Source organism: Panthera leo, chromosome B1 (assembly GCF_018350215.1).
Source record: "Panthera leo isolate Ple1 chromosome B1, P.leo_Ple1_pat1.1, whole genome shotgun sequence".
Lineage (NCBI taxonomy): Eukaryota > Metazoa > Chordata > Mammalia > Carnivora > Felidae > Panthera > Panthera leo.
In genome coordinates, this window is record NC_056682.1 from 179689903 (window position 1) to 179706886 (window position 16984).

Sequence of the window (16984 nt, forward strand, 5' to 3'; positions counted from 1 at the left end):
TGCATATACAGGTTTTTGAGGCCTTTATGATCAATCCTTTCTCCAGCTACTTTTGATAAATCTGAAACTGCAGCCTTCCTTTCCCAAGTAATTATTATGAATTATTGTTCTTTAAACATATATCATTTTGGTATCATTTCGAACGGTGAATAGAACTACGTAACTATTGTCTTATAGCAAGTATGATTCTGATTCTTGGGACTGGGAGAAACTTTGGGCAGATTTTGTATCCTTAAACCCATGCTTGTAGTATGAAAATGAGTAGCAGACTGAAAAAGCTAAATTATTCATTGCAATAACAGACTTTTTGATGGACATTAAAACTCAGCAGTTTAAATAAGGAAACCACAGATTTCCTTTTAAGCAGCTAATAACTGCTTGCCTCAGTGGTTATTTAACTGGTCTCAGGCCAAGAAATAGAGTCAGTTTTGCTGTTTAAATCATGAAGTCATCTTATGAAAAGCGATGTACAATGTATTGATAAAAAAAACAACACAAGATAAGAAGTAAACTTACTTGATTTATACTTATCTATTGGATAACTATAACACATTTCTACAAGGCCAGTATAAAAATTCAGTTCACTGAGAAAAAGAAACTGAAAAAAGTAATTTTAAGTGTTTATCCAAGTATTAATTCATAAGCTATATGATTTGCCTATTAAATAGAATGTTTTAGTTTGTTTGTTTATTTGTTTGTTTATTTATTTATTTTGAGAGAGAGAGAAAGCGCAAGCAAGGGAGGGTCAGAGAGAGAGGGAAAGAGAATCCCAAGTAGGCTGTCAGCACAGAGCCCCACGTGGGGCTCGATCCCACCAACCTGGAGATGATTAAGCCGAAATCAAGAGTCCATGGCTTAACCAACTGAACCACCTGGGCGCCCCTAGAATCTTTTAATTTTTAAAATGCCATTTAACAGAAATGGTTTTCACTTTTCAAGCACAGATTAATGGTTGATTTTTTTCAGTTTCTTAAGTTTTACATGCCAAAACATATGGAAGATAGCATAGAGGTATAGTTGGTTATATATAAATAAAGATCTAGTCAATTACTATAACTGACACATTGTCTTTTACAAGACAATTTATGACTTTTTCAAAATTTACATTAATTTTAATACATTCACAAAAATCTAAGCTTGGGAAGAAAATACAGTGTTTTGCAAACTCTGGGTGAGTTTTTGGGGAAAAAAGAAACGTTGGTAGGTCAGAACAGTACACCCTCTTATTTGTGGTCATCTGAAGCTGTTCTCTGTCACTATCAAAGGTAAAATTGAACATGTCAATGCCCTTTACAGCATAAACTTGAGACATTTGGCATTTCTTTACTGCCGTGGCAGGGTGTGTCAAATGCTGCTGTGAATCAATGACCTCTTAGCTAGATAGTATATTGAGGATTTTGGGGGGTGGGGGGGATCTCATTATAATGGCTTGTATGAATATAATACTCAAATGACCTTGCTTGTACTAAGAACGGTTGAAAATTATGAATTATCTTTATAAGTTTTAGCCCCTGACTATATTCACCCAGGCTAACTAAATCATTTCTCATGTTAATTACCAATAGCAGGTGGTACAAAATGTTGTTTGATCAAATTTAACCCGTTGCACTTAAAATTCAAAATATGGAATGTATCTAGAGTAGGTAATTTAGTAAATTTGACTACTTTAACAGCAATGAATTTTCCAATGATAGATACTGATCCTTACATGGCAATCACTGGACCTTTCCCCAATATTTCTGACTTCTGGACCTAGAGTAGGATTACGCTCTTGGCCCCCTTGTGGCTCGATGAGGCCACTGACTAAATCTGGGCAATTGTGAATAGAAGTTAAGTTCACTTCCAAAGGGAAAATGGATGCCTGAGATGAAATTATTGTTTAGCTTTATCAAACTGATTATTAACATGAGCTAGGACCAATACCTAGAAACTGTCAATAAACTTCAGACTAACATTGCCTTTAGGTAGTAGTGGTGTTTTCAATGCCGTTTGAGTACTTATTTGATGAATTATTTAAGTAAATCTGATTTAAAAAGTCTTACAAAGCAGACACTATGTTTTTCAACTGTAAACCCTATAATCAGCAGTTGTGCTATTTAGCCACAAGTGGAAATGTCATTTCATCAGCATGGCAAGTTTTTCATAAAGCTGTATAAATTTGTATCTGGTGATTTTTAACATTAGCAAACATATTTTTATAGTTTATTTTCTTTGTAGTAACTGGTGTAGAGTTTAACACCTTGAACGGGACTTTTGACAAAGTACTGTTGATTTTCAGTGAGATGGAGAGATAATAACTATCATGTATTTATGGTTATTATATCCTGTTTCGCTGCATAACTGATTATCATTACTGTCTCCAAAATGACTGGATAAAAACCCACCATAAGGATGTGAATAGAAGCTTTAAATTCAGTTAACGTATGTATAAAATATTAAATGTTTTGGTGCATTATTAAGCTAACAGCCATGATTAGTAACCAACGGTATATGTCATCAATAGTATATATCTGAAGTGGGCACTGAAAGGTTTACTAGATCATTCTGTTTCTGAGTGTTTTCTTGTTTCTCTCTCCAGGTGTTAGCTGCAGCCTGATCGCGTCTGCCTATTTGGAGAGAAGAGATAGTACCTACCCCTGCCTTTTTGGTGACATCTGATATGAAACTTGCTTTTGCGACCAACAAAGGGGAATCTTTGCTTCTAGCTTCCTCGTCAAACAGATTTGCTTAAAACATAGGAGAGAGGGTGAGCGAAAAACATGGTAAACTTAAAAAGGTATGACTGAAACTAAGGCAGTGCCCCAGTTTGTTTTATGTTGTCCTATAAAGTAGGACTTTCCAAAGGTCTCTAAGCCAGTATCACCTTCAACTACCAGAAGTTACTCTCTTTAGGTGTCCTGGTCAGTGATCTTCAGTTTCTGAATTACTTTCATGGGCATATTTAATGTGATGCTAATGAAGCTTAAGCTTTCAGGGTCTCTCGCTTGACCTTGGGGGGTGAGGGGAAAGCAGCAATGTGTTTGCATAATCACACGGCTTCGAAATTTGCAATAGTAAGAATTTTAAGGGCAAAAAGTTAAGAGCACTGCTCCCCTCCACTCCAATTTCCTCCATCACACGTTTTGTTTCAATAGTGTTACAGAGTCCAGGGCATGTTGGGGATCTAGTTAAGGGAAGATTCAGGTGGGGATACATACTAGTTGAGGGAAAGTTAAGTTGGGGATACGTTTAATTTGGGTGTGTTCAGATGTACTTTTGTGGATTCAGTCTCTCTCATTCGTAGTGAAGTTATTGCTGACAACCAAGGCTTCCAGAAATTTGCTCAGCATCCACTGTATTGGCACAAAGGTGTAGTGCCAGAGGCTCTCGGGTGATGGACTATCCCACAGCGCGGGATGCAGGAAGCCTCCGGGTTGTGGACCGGAATCCAGCCTCCAGTGTGTGGAACCGGAAGCAAGTCTGTAGGAAGTTCTGCCAATTGCAGTTATCCCTGCTTTTCGAAAGTTCCAGCCAGTCGCACCACTAGGCTTTTAGGAAAAACCTACCTTAGCACTCGTTTTCGATAACCGAAAGAAATCCGAAGAGGATCTTTGCCTTGACAAAAGAAGGCGAAAAGAGAAAATAGAGTTCGGTGTTTGTTTTGCCGCAAGCTGTTGTAGAGGCAGCATGTGAGAGTGGCCCTGCCATACTCCTTCCCCGGGAACTACACTCAGCACCTCAGCATGAGGCTGCCACAGCTTTGAACGGTGTCGGTGAGCATCTGCGCTTTATCTCAATGTATTTTGTGCACCCATTAGCAGGATAGGTCCTAAAGTATCAGAAAAACCCAAGAGAGTTTATTTTTTGAGGCTAGGACCGCTCAAAAACATTTCCATATAAATTAATGGTAATTCTTTCTTTGCTTTCTGCCATTCCAGCTTGGGAAGAATTTCATAGGATCACGCTGCTCCCAGACAGCAGGGGTAGCTTGTGTTAGTCATGTAAACTTCTGCGTGCAGAATATGCTTCTCACTCCCGTCTCATCAGAACAAAAATACTCTCTATCAGGAATTAATCGATGAACCAGGGGCCACACGTGAAAACACAGTATTCTTCGGAGTTGTGTGTGTACAATTTCTGAACAGATTGTGTAAATACAGAATTTATCAGCATACCTGTGTTTGAGGGGACACATACATAGTATCGCAGAGCCCGTGTGTGTGTGTGTGTGTGTGTGTGTGTGTCTGTGTGTGTAGTTGGGTGACTTTTGTAACCCTGTGTATTGGTGTTAGCACATTTAACACATCTTTTTCTGACAGTCTGGCACTTCGACATAAAGTGACACCCTGTATCCACCAATACAGTAAAGATATCAAAAAAAAAAAAAAAAAGAGAGAGAGAGAAGAAAAGAAAACCTAGTGTTTCAGTCACAGACTTACTATTCGTTAATAAATCGAAGTATGTTGTATTTACTCAATGATGGAGCTTGATATGGTGCAATGCTTTAAAAAATTAATCTAATTGCTTTTCTGTCTTAATTTCAGATTGATTCTATATATCTTTATTTTCAGACGTATTATTCATGCTAAAGTTCAAAAAACAAGAATTATAGAGATGTGTCAGTATATTAATTAGTTAATTGGGAATTGGGAGACACATTGTGATACTTGGGTATTTTTTTAATCAGATTTTTAAAATATGAAGTTGCTTATAATTTATTTTATGATTAAGTATTTTGTAGCTGTTTTTCTATCATATTTTATATTTTTTTCTTATAAAAGGCTGCCAAAATTATATATACTTTAGGCCATATAAAACCTGATTCTGTCCTTGTGTGTAATAATGAAGAACATAGAAAGTAGTTATAATGAGCAAAACATGGACATCAAAGATACCCCAAAATCACAAAATAAATTCTGCAGAATATAATAAATATTAAGACTCTATGTGACATACTTTATAAACAAATAACTGCTGAACATCACAGTTGACATCATATGGAGCCAATGACTCACTCACCTAAGCCCTGCCCAAATTCCTGACCCACTAAATATAGGTTAGACATAATAATATATCGTTATTTTAAGCCACTATATTTCTGGGTGGTTTGTTACACAGCAGTAGCTGGAGTAGCTGAAGCATGAGCTTCCGTTTGCAAATTTAATGGATGCTGAACGTCAGTTCTAGATTTAATAGTAATAATTGTTATTTATTGTGGCTCGTCTATGTGCCAGATAACCATTCTCAATGCATTTCATAAGGTTATCATTTAATCTTTGAAGATGATCATTTAATAACCCATGAAGTTATTTCATTATGGAGATTATTTTGTATTACAGAGATTACAGAGGAGGAGATGGAGGCTTAAGGAGGTTAAGTTTCCTAATAGCCCTATGAAGTTATTAGATTATGAGGCTTATTTTTATCTGTAGTCCGATGAGGACAGTGAGATGTAAGGAGGTTGAAAAGGTCAAGGAATAAAGAGATATCACAGCTACCACGTATCTGAGGCTGGAGGATCCAGTTTAATTCATTTGTAATGAAAGCCTTGGGTCTGATTTATTATAAATAAAACCTGACATTATAATGGGGAACTGATCTAATTAGTTTATGCAGTTTTACCCACAAGCAGACACACCAAACATCTTTCTCGTTTATATTACTTTATTTAATTAATCTTATGTGTTTCTCCCTTATAATCTTCTGTCTTTAGTGTAGCTGACTTAAACTGACAATCTGCTCAGAGTTCTCTGGAAAGAAACACAGAGTAGGGCTGTATTTAAATGTACCTATCTCCTTTATGTCAGATCAAAGAAAACGTGCCATTTGTCCCTAACTTTTAAGGGCACTATATTTAATTCAAAATGTTTTAAAGGAAATATTTAATCCAAGGAGTTTCATTTCCAAAGGAGACACACAATCAATTTTTAGGGAAAAATCCCATTCATTGGTATATTTCATTTCTGCTTTACTACAGTGTTTTCTTTATCTTTGTGATCCATGCTACATAAATAGTGTTATAGTGACTTCTCTTGGTATTTTCAGAAAAGAGCCTCCCTTTAAGAAGGTTATTGATAACCTCACTTTTGTCTCTAGAGCACCATTTTGTGACAAGGATAAGAGCAACTGATAATATTGATGGGACACGTATGATATACCAGGGAAGATTCTAAGTTCTTTACATATATTAAACTATTTAATAAAGAGCCCAGGAAATTAATATTCATAAGACCTCAAATTTGTATGCACCTTTCTACTTTTTGGCCTCCTCGTGATTCCATATCCTCTGTTCCGGCTTTGACCTTCATTATATGCCTGATAGACAAGTAATGTGACAGGAACAGTTGTCTACTTCAAACTCGGAGTATCTTATTCATAAGTGGCCTAAATTTCTGTGCTAGTCATTATTCATTATTCAACAAAGTGCATTCCTGACTATATTCAAGCGTAAGAAGAAATATAGTTGCGTGATATCTACAAGTCAGTGACCATGTGAATTGCTCTAGTCAAAGCTAATCTGAGCAGAAGAGATGTGGGTCTCTTCCTAGTGGAGGTACTTAAGAGCCAGCATGCAGTCCCCCTTTCCTTACCACCCCAGCAGCTGAAGCAGGGCGATTTACCTACATGCCCACCCTGACCCCTCCTCTGTGGAATCTGAATTACTAAAATGTGGGGCCTGGGGCACCTGGGTGGCTCAGTCGGTTGAGCGTCAGACTTCGGCTCAGGTCATGATCTAGCGGCCCGTGAGTTCGAGCCCCACGTCGGGCTCTGTGCTGACAGCTCAGAGCCTGGAGCCTGTTTCAGATTCTGTGTCTCCTTCTCTCTCTGACCCTCCCGCATTCATGCTGTGTCTCTCTCTGTCTCAAAAATAAATAAACGTTAATTTTTTTTTTTTTTTTTAATGTGGGGCCTGCCCCAGGGCCATTGATGTACATGTTGAAGCAGAACAAAGGAACTCTTAGGGAGGCAGAAACAGAGAAGGATATTCTCACACAAGGTGATAAGTCTGGCAGGGCTGTGTGGGCTCTTTATCTCTCTTTGTAAGAAGCGTTCCAGGCCCAAGGCCCGTTATTATGTTGCAGAGCAGATATAGGTACCCTGCACGCATGAAATTGCCTTTCCAAATAGGTACCATGAGAAGACCGGTGAATTGCTTGAGCATATACTAGTTACTGTACTTCATTTGCTGTGAAGTGAGTTCCTGGATAAAAAACATTGCTGAGTGGAATCCTATGATGATGGATAAACACCTTTAAGTTGATGGGCCATAGTTTTGGCAGAGGCACTGTATGCAGGGAAAGCAAATATGTATCCAGAGTAATTGTTTATTCAGGTAAGAACAAAACATTGCCCTTTCCGTGATGGAAGCAGTCCGAGGTAATCCACCTGCCACAAGGTAGTTGGCTGATCACCGTGGGGAATATTGTTATATTGGGTACTCAGTGTTGTTCTTTGCTGCTGTCACTTTGGGCACTCAGCAGTGACTGTGACCATATTAACCTTAGTGAGTTGAAGTCCATGTTGCTAAACCCACGCATAATCTCTGCCACCGGGGCCGCTTTGGTTACAAATCCATTGGGCAGTAACAGTGGTGATTGGCAAAAGAGGCCAACTGGTATCCAGAGAACAGGTCTTCTTACCTACTTGACTATTAAAATCATCCTCTGCTGAGATCACTCTTCGGCAAGGATTCGTATGAGACACAAATATCTTCTTCCACTTCCCCCTCGTCGTTGTCGTCGTCCTCCTCCGCCTCTACCTCTTCTTTTTCCTCTTCTTATTCCCCTTGTTCTTCTTCCCCATCCCCATCCTCCCATCTCACTCTTCCTTCTTCCCTCCTCCCTCCTCCTCCTCTTTCTTCTTCTTCTTCTTCTTCTTCTTCTTCTTCTTCTTCTTCTTCTTCTCCGTCTCCTTCCTCCTCCTCCTCCTCCTTCTTCTTTTTCTTCTTCACTGTCTTTTCTTATTCAGAGCTATCTATCAACATGTGTCTCCCCCAGATTTTCTTATTACGGTTTTCAGTCATATTTCAGTCAGTTTACAGTCAAATTTCATCTAAGTCTTTGACGATCCAGCCAAACCTTTGGCCATAGCTCATGAATCATTATAATCATACACCTGGCTATTTCTTCTTCTATGCCACAAGAACAACAGGTGCGTTTTTTGACATTCTGACCACAGGAAGGATTTCTTTCCACCACTGTCCTTCAGGAATGTCCCATAAGGGGCTGTACGTAGTGCTGTAACCACCCACTCTCAGGTGGTGCCTGCATATTGTGCAGAACAATCTATAAAAGTCCAAGTGTTGTCTTCCTCCGTCATCTGACTGTAGGGAGTCGCTTATGAGGCTAGAGATGTAGACTGGAAGAGAGAAGGCAAGTGTGTAGCAGGCGGGAGTGCGGACCACGGGCATTTGGGCTACTGCCTTCTGTAACTTATCTATGCCATCAGGGCGGTTTGGGCTTGATTACATATATACCACTTCATGTGATGATGGAGTGTTCGTGTACACACCCAGCTTTATGGCTTAGCAGGTCAGATAACACCTGGTCCATTCTGGGCAGGTTACAGGGTAACATGGTAGCCCCAGGTCGATTCTTCGGTCTCTACTAAAGCCCAATATCAGGCCCAGTAAAAGGACTGCAGCTACCTTCAAAGAATGGCAGGGCTCTGCTCCAACAGCCTGAGGGTCTGTGCTGTTGTTCCTCTATAGGGCTCTGCTACGGACTCCAAACAGCATCCTTATCTGCCCCTGCCACTTTAATTACCACTGGAGCTGCTAGATCACGTGGCCTAAGTGGCAAAGCAGCTTGCACAGCAGTCTGGCTCTGTTGCACAGCCTTCTTTTACTCTGGGCTCCACTTAGAACTAGCAGCATATTGGGTCAGGCGGTAAGCGAGCAGGAGTAACGCACTGAAATTAGGAACACATTGCCTCAGAAGTCCTAAGAGGCCCACGAGGCCTTTCTTGGCTGCAGTAGGAGCAGGTGGAAAGGTCAGGGAAGCCATGTGGGGGTTCTGCCAATTGTTGAGTACTTTATCGTATCCTTATCCTTCACCTTAAGAGGGATGTCGTAACATGCTCCAAACCGCGAGATGCCTAGAAATCTCACTGAGGTAGAAGACATGATCTTTGTCGGGCTTCTTTCCTACTCTCTGACGCACAAGTGTCTTAATGATAAGTCCAGAGGACTCGCTACCTCTTAGTCACTAGGTCCAATCAGCATAACAGTATCCATGTAATGTACCAGTGTAACATCACTGATCGAGAGATCAGTGGTCTCTGTGAACTAACTTACAGCATAGGCCTGGAGAGTGGTTATACCTCTGAGGTAGGAGAGTAAAGGTGTAATTCAGCCTCGCCAGCTGTAAGCAACCTGCTTAGGGTCCTCCTTATTGACAGAGATGGAGCAAAAGGTATTTACTAAATCGGTGGCCGATAGTAAGTACCAGAGGATGTGTGAATTCGCTTGAACAACGAAGGAACACCTGAACATCATTTGCAATTGGATTCACCGCCTGGTTAAGCTAACAATAATCCGCTGTCAGTCTCCAAGATCCATCCGTCTTCTGCACCACCCAAACAGGTAAGTTGAAGGGAGACATGATGGAAATCATTGCACTTGTATCTTTGAAGTCATTGATAATGATGCTTATCTTTGCAATCTTTCCAGGAATGAGACATGGCTTTTTGTTTACTATTTTCCTAAGCAGAGGAACTTCTAGTGGCTTTCACTTGGCCTTTGCCAGCATAAGAGCCCCCACTGCAAGGGTCAGGGAACCAATGTGGGGATTTTGCCAATTGTTGAGTACTTTATCTGTTCCAATGGTGCATTCTGGAACTGTAGAAATAACCACAGGACGGGTTGGTAGACACACTGGGCTCACTGTAAGAGAGAACTGAGCTAAAACTCCGTGGATCACCTGACCTCTAAAATCCCCAGTTCTGACTGTGAACTGCAAGGATGTTTTGGGTTTCTTGGAAATAGTGTCATTTCAGAGCCAGTGCCCAGTAATCCCCCAAAGTTCCAATTATTTCCTTTTCCCCAATACAGAGATGCCCTGGTAAAGGCCATAGATCCCTTTGGGAAAGGCTGGAGGAAAAATTAACAGTTATACATTGTTGGTGATGTACCGGGTCCTTCCTCAAAGGGACCAGGCTGCCTGCCCTATAATTCAAAGGCTTCTGGATTTATAAACTAGTTGATGTCTGGGAAGTGATTGAGGGGCTGCTACTCTCTGTTTTTATGATTCAGGTTAGGCTTTTTTTTTGCTCACTTGACTTAGAACTTTTCTGTTTATACAAAACAAGTAAGACTTTAGTAGGTTTCCTGTTTCATTTCTAGGAATGTCAAAATCAATTAGTATCCTAGGTCCGGGTGAGTCAAACTATTCTGATTGCTGTTTGTTTGTTAGCTTGTTTGTTATTGAGAGAGAATGAGCACCTGAGAGAGTGTGATCGGGGGGAGGGGCAGAGGGGCAGGGAGAGAGAGAGACAGTGGGGGGCGGGAATCTCAAGCAGGTTCCATGCTCAGCACGGAGCCAGACACTGGGCTCGATCCCATAACCCTGGGATCGTGACCTGAGCCAAAACCAAAAGTTGAATTTTCAACTGACTGAGCCACCCAGGTGCCCCCCATTGCTATTTTGAGTCTGCTGTCCATTACCATCAATACTCCCACCTTGCTTTTGAGAGTTGTGTGTCACCACTAAGCCCCTGTCACTGGAAGATCCAATTCTTCTATTTGAATTTAGGATTCCCAATCCAGTGACCACAGGCCCAATTGTAAGGTCTGGTCTACAGAAAAGAGTGATCCCAGAGCCCCACAATGATACTACCCTCCCCTAACTCAAAATGTATTTTCCCTTACAACATTAATGAAAAATATGTTCTTCGGGTCTTTCCAGGGTGGTTGAATAGGTCTTAAATGACAAATCCACTCTAATATTCTAATTTCCCTAAACTTTTCAGTTTCTTTTTTTTTTTTTTTCCTTTACATCAACTGATCATGGGAGTTAGAGATGAAAGACAAAAAAAAAAAAAAAAATCCTACATGAATGGGGTTTTAGTAGTACCTAGTTAATTAGGACCTTAAGTTATTTAATATGGTCCTTGGATAGTCACCCAAACCTTGAATACTCTTTGTGGAAATGAAAAATAAACCCTTGCTGCTTTATGTTCCTGAGATTTAGGAAGTATTTGTTTCATGGCATGATTTAACCTGTTCTTAAGGCTACAGTCTCTTGATCTGTAAGATGTGGGATTTTAACTACATGTTTCTAAGATCACTTACAGAATTCACATTCTATGATTTTCAGTTTCCCAATTTCAAATACAGAAACTCAACCATGTGAAAATAAATCAACTATATCCAAGGCCACTCAGTTCAGTAGATGAAATTCTGGGGCTAGAATTGTGGTTTTCTAATTATCTACCCACTACTTTTTCCATTAGACTGACTCATACTCTTCTAAATTCAGTCATTCTTCAAAATACACATTAACATGTAAAGCTTATTTGGGAGTGATTTTGAATTTTGGAAGTAATTGTTATGGCAATGTTTAGGATGTGTCATTTGAAAATGCCAGAGTAGCTTATCAATACTCAAGTTTCACACATAAAATTCAGTCTAATTCATGTTATTTACCTGCTTTGCACTTAGAAATTAGCAATAAACTATGGGGAATATGGAAGCATATGATGTGATTTAGGTATTTTTATGAATTTTAACTTAACTAGCATGGGATATAATCGCACAGAAATTGCACATTTTATTTGGTTTTCTCAATGGAGAACAGCGCTCCTCTAGGGTAGGATTAACCACGATGTAAATTATTAAAGACTGATTCCTAAAAACTAGCAAATCAGAGTCCGTTATCTATTAAGTCAACCATTCAAATTTGTCATTTGAGAAGCTATCCAATTACTCCTATGACGCTGTGAGTGCTCTGAGCATTCTTGGATTTCTTCTTCAGAGTACGTGAAGCTTTTTGGTGACTATTCCTTTTATCTTTGAAGGTGCTATTGATTACTAGAAATTGTCATTCAGAGTCTTTTGATGTGAATTAAAAATGTTATAGAACTAGACAATATTGCATTTATTCAAGTAATAAGTTGAAATATCTTGTTTTGAGTCTTTTGCGTTTTGTAGAAGTGACTTTGAAGTTAATTATTGAAACGGTATCCCTTAGAGGTATGCCTGGGTGGCTCAGTCAGTTGAGCATCTGACTCTTGATCTCAGCTCAGGTCTTGATCGCAGGGACATGAGTTCAGACCCTGCATTGGACTCCATGCTGGATGGGAAGCCAACTTAAAAAAAAAAAATGGTATCCCTTAAGAATGTCAGTTTATATCAGAATCATTGGAATTAGCCATAGTATCCAAACAGACCAAATTAAGGTTAATCATCTAAAGATTGATTTAACTCTATGCACCTGAGTGTATATGGCATGTATGTTGTGTGCAAGTATGCGTGCATATGAGAAAAAGCAACAGATTCATTATTTCATATTTTATGAAAGGTGTTATATCTATTTTTGAAGCATTTTGATTTAACTTGAAGAGCCAAGACATAAATATATACAAAGCAAAATATAAGGAAGATAACTGCAGGCACTGAACCAATGTGGTATGACATGTCAAACAAGCAGGTTTCTTTCTCTAGAGATTTTAAAGAGAACAATAGATGGATATTTGTGGGATTTTTTTGGGCTATAGAATGGCCTGAAGGTAAAAAAAATGAACAAGATTAATACGAGGTAATTTCTACAATCTCTAAAACGTTCTGAATGGGGCAAAATGAAAGACAGTATTATGGACTTGCTTTGGAGGACTAGTGAAGGAGAAAAATAGACTCTGTGTGATCAGTAACTTTACTCCTTCCTTAAGAGCCAGCGTGCTGGAGAAGGAATAGAGGGGCCGCCCCCTAAGAGTGTAATTACAAGGATTTAATGAGATCATGTGTAGAAAATGTCCAGCGCAGAAATCAACGTATGACTTATGCTCCATAAATATTAGTTTTATTTCCACCGGCCATTTCACATGTTTGCTGATTATTTGCATAGCTACGGATATAAGATGAAAATGAATAATTTAGCATTGATGTGCAGTATAATGAGGAAAGAAATAGAGAAGAGATATGATCTAATCAAAATGAGTTAGTCATAATCCCTTGTCTTTGAAAAATAATAATATAGTAAAGTCATATTTATATCAAGCTCTTAACTTTTCATCTCTGTGATTTTCCTTTTATCCCTTGAATAGCCCCAAGACTTTGGTCAGGCAGGTTATTATCATCGTGTACTTGATGAGAAAATTAGCGGCTGTGACTTGCTGAAGTCATAAAACTATTAGGAACCAGAGTCTGAATCAAAATGGAGATCCCACCATTGGTGGACTGCCTCTAAGGTAATACCCAATTATCCTTGCCTCTTGGTATTTACGCCCTTCTGCAGTGTCTTCTTGTGTGAGCTGAACCTAGTGACTCACGTTTAATAATCAGATTATGGCGAAAGTAGTTGGGGTCCCTTGCAAAAATTGGTTAAAAAGAGACTGTGGCTTCGATCGTGGACCCTCCCTTGGTCTCTCCCTTGCTTTCTCTGAGGAAACCTGCCACATTGTGAGTAAAGCTCTGGAGAGGCCCAAATGAACAGGAACTATTATGTCTGGCCAATATCCAGCAAGAGCCTTCAGTCTGCCAACAGTCACATGGGTGAGCTTGGATCTCCTGAGCCCAGCAGTTGCCGGTGCGAGTGAGCTTAGAAGAAGATTAAAGAAAAAAAAAAAAAGAAGATTCTCTCCCAGCCACACCTCCAACCTGAGACCACAAGACTCAGTAGAAACCTTGATTACATTGTTATGATAGATCTACAGCCAGAGGCATCAGAGCAAGCCACTCCAATATTCCTGACTCGGAGAAACTTAAAAAAAAAAAAAAAAATGTTGATCTTAGCCATTAAGTTTTCGGGTATCATGTGATACAGAATGATATATTTGATACACATAAATTCCAAACTCTTGACATTTCAAACGTCTAGTCTATGTACTAGATCTTAGTGATTATCCAATTGTTGAAACTTTGGTGTTAGAGTCTTTTGACACTTAACTCTGACTTTGGCCAATTTGCTCAACCTCTCTATGCCTCAGATTTCTTGTCAACGAAATGGAAATAATAAAAACAGAAACTGCCTACGGGAAGAACAGAAAATAATATTTCCATGAAGTGCATAGAATTGTGCTGGTCCATAGACAGTGCCCATACCTTTTAGTATTATCATTCCATCATTAATGTAGGAAGCATATCTGATATCAGAAATAAACGAAGAGAGAAAACTAATCAAGTATTCAAAACTGCAGTTGTAAATATGAATCAGCGATATTAACAATATACACCAACAGAAGAATAAATACACAGGATAATGTGGCAAGTAAAAAGACTGTGAACGAGAAGTTATAAACCACTGAGGTTCTGGCATATTTTAGTGTGTTTTAATTTCTCTTTTAGAAGACAGTATTATTCTATTGACTTGTATTATTTGCCAGGTATCTTAAATTAGAAATCTCTTTTTGTGCCAGATTATAGGCAATATGTCTTCTGATTATGTAAATGTTAATATTTTTATAAAGGCATTTGTTAAATTTGTTGTCTTTAGATATACCTGAATATATATACACATGTTTACTCATGAATATATTTCAGTGTAAGTGAAAACATGTTAAAAGTATTAAATACATATATTTGGAGGAAATTATGTCTAGAAGCAGCTGTGCTGTATGCTATCCCAAACAAGGAACAGAGTAAAAACAGTTGATGAGGCTCCATAACATCATCTAAGAGATATTACCCAAAACAGAAAGAGCCCTTAGTCATAATAGCAACGCTCTGAGAAGGACAGACAGGGAGTATTGGGAGTAAAATATTGAGATACAAGATAAGACTTAAAATATATTAGAAGGATGATTTGATTTAGAAACTAAATCACACACGAAAAATAGTACAACAGTAAATACTACTACCGCCATTTTCATTTCTTAGAGCATTTTTAAAAGTGAATATGAGTCACAAGCATTTTTATGCAAATATACGATGTGAAAATCTGAAGAGTTATAATACAGTGAACAAATGGCATTTACTAGAATTGTCTTTCAATGTTTTCTAGCCTGCATCAGACCTCTCGATTCCAAAACAATCTATAAGATTTATAAGAACAATATTTTTTTTTCATTAAGGGGAAAGCTCCTAAGGACTTTTTATGGAAAGGATGAAAATAAAAATCACTATTATCAAACTTATGAAAGAACACTGTATGTTAATATCTGTAAAAAATGGTATTTCTATTTATGACAAAGATAAGGTATTCTTTTTGTGCACATAGTATCTAAAATCACTTTCCAGATATAGACTCTTTTAAACATTAACACTAAAATGACACACTATGGTTAATCCTCAAAATCTACAAAGGCATATTCTCTAGCTTGTTTTTTTGTAAATATTATTTGTGTGCATGCGTGTGTGTGTGTGTTGATTTGATAAATAATAAGTCAATTGTTAGTGTAGGGATGCTTCATAGAAAATGAAAACATATTAAACCTATCCATTGTTACTTTCCTTTACTGCCTTTGCCATTTTTAAGTGCAAGAGACAGAATAATATTTCATGATTTTTAAATATCTTCTAGGGATGAACATATCTAATGGGATTGAGATTTATGACCAGCTACCAAATTAACTTCCATGATGGTCCCCTCTTATGGAAACCTATTGATTGATTTTAAAACCAAATGCTCATGTGCTTAATTTCCAGGAGAAAGCTTGATTGAAATTTGATGTCTCTGATGCCATGAGTGTCTTTCTTCAAGGGCAGTGTAAATTCAGAATGGCGGTTGCCACAGAAAACGGAAGTACCTTTTGACAGGTAAGAGCAGAGTAAAAATGCAATATCACAGATATGGAAAGGTATCCATAGTTGCTGAAGCAATTCTTTCCAAAGCGAAGAAATGAGACTGGTCAGTTGCTCCTCTCTTCTCCTTTGACAAGTGACTCAAAGTATGTGATCCAGTGCTGAGTTTTTTGGATTTCACACCTATTCTGTTTCAGACGTATCCTGTGATATTTATCCTATCATCTTCTCTTGCTGTTCTTTATCCCTTTGCCTTCATCTTTTTTTCTCCTCTTCTCTTGTTTCTTTAACAATATATTGGATTTTTTTATTATAATACCTGTTTCTTGTCAAAGTCAAAGAATACAAAAGTATAATATAAAAAAATAAAGAATGTTGTCTTCTTTTTCTAGTGTCATTCCTTGAGGTAGCAAATGCTAACACGTTGAAGGTGTAGCTTTCCTCATTTTATTCTAATTTCATACAAATATACAACTTATATGCATATAGACATGTGTATGTATTGTGTGTATATATACATATATAATGTATTAAATTTTTGTTCTTTAAAAATTACATTATACAGAACACAGTCCTCTATAAATCCCCTTTTCACTTACACATGAAACTCCCTCCTAGTCAATATGAGCAGGTGTAACTTAGGGTTTTTTTTTTTTTTTTTTTTTATAGCTCTATAATATTCTATAGTCTGAATGTATGACATTTTATTCAGTCATTCTCCATACAAAAAGAATTCAATACATTGGTAGGATTTCAACACCAGAAAAATGTTTACTGCCATACCAACTTATAGCTGGTGCTTTTATTTGTATAGAAACGGTTTCAAAAGTGAGAGTGGCTAAAATATATTAGCAATTTAAATTTTAATAGATATGCCAGATTACTTTTCAAAAAGCTTTAAACAATACATGTTTCCTCCATAAAAGTCTAAGAATTCCCATTTCTCTACATTCTGTATTGTATAGTCTACATATCTTTAATTGTTTGCTAGTCTATTATATGAATATGATATTTCATTTTAAAAAACTAGAATATTTTCTTCATGACGTTGAATATTTCCTTCTGTGAAACCCCTGCTTATACTTTCCTCCAGTTTTTATTTTTAGTAGT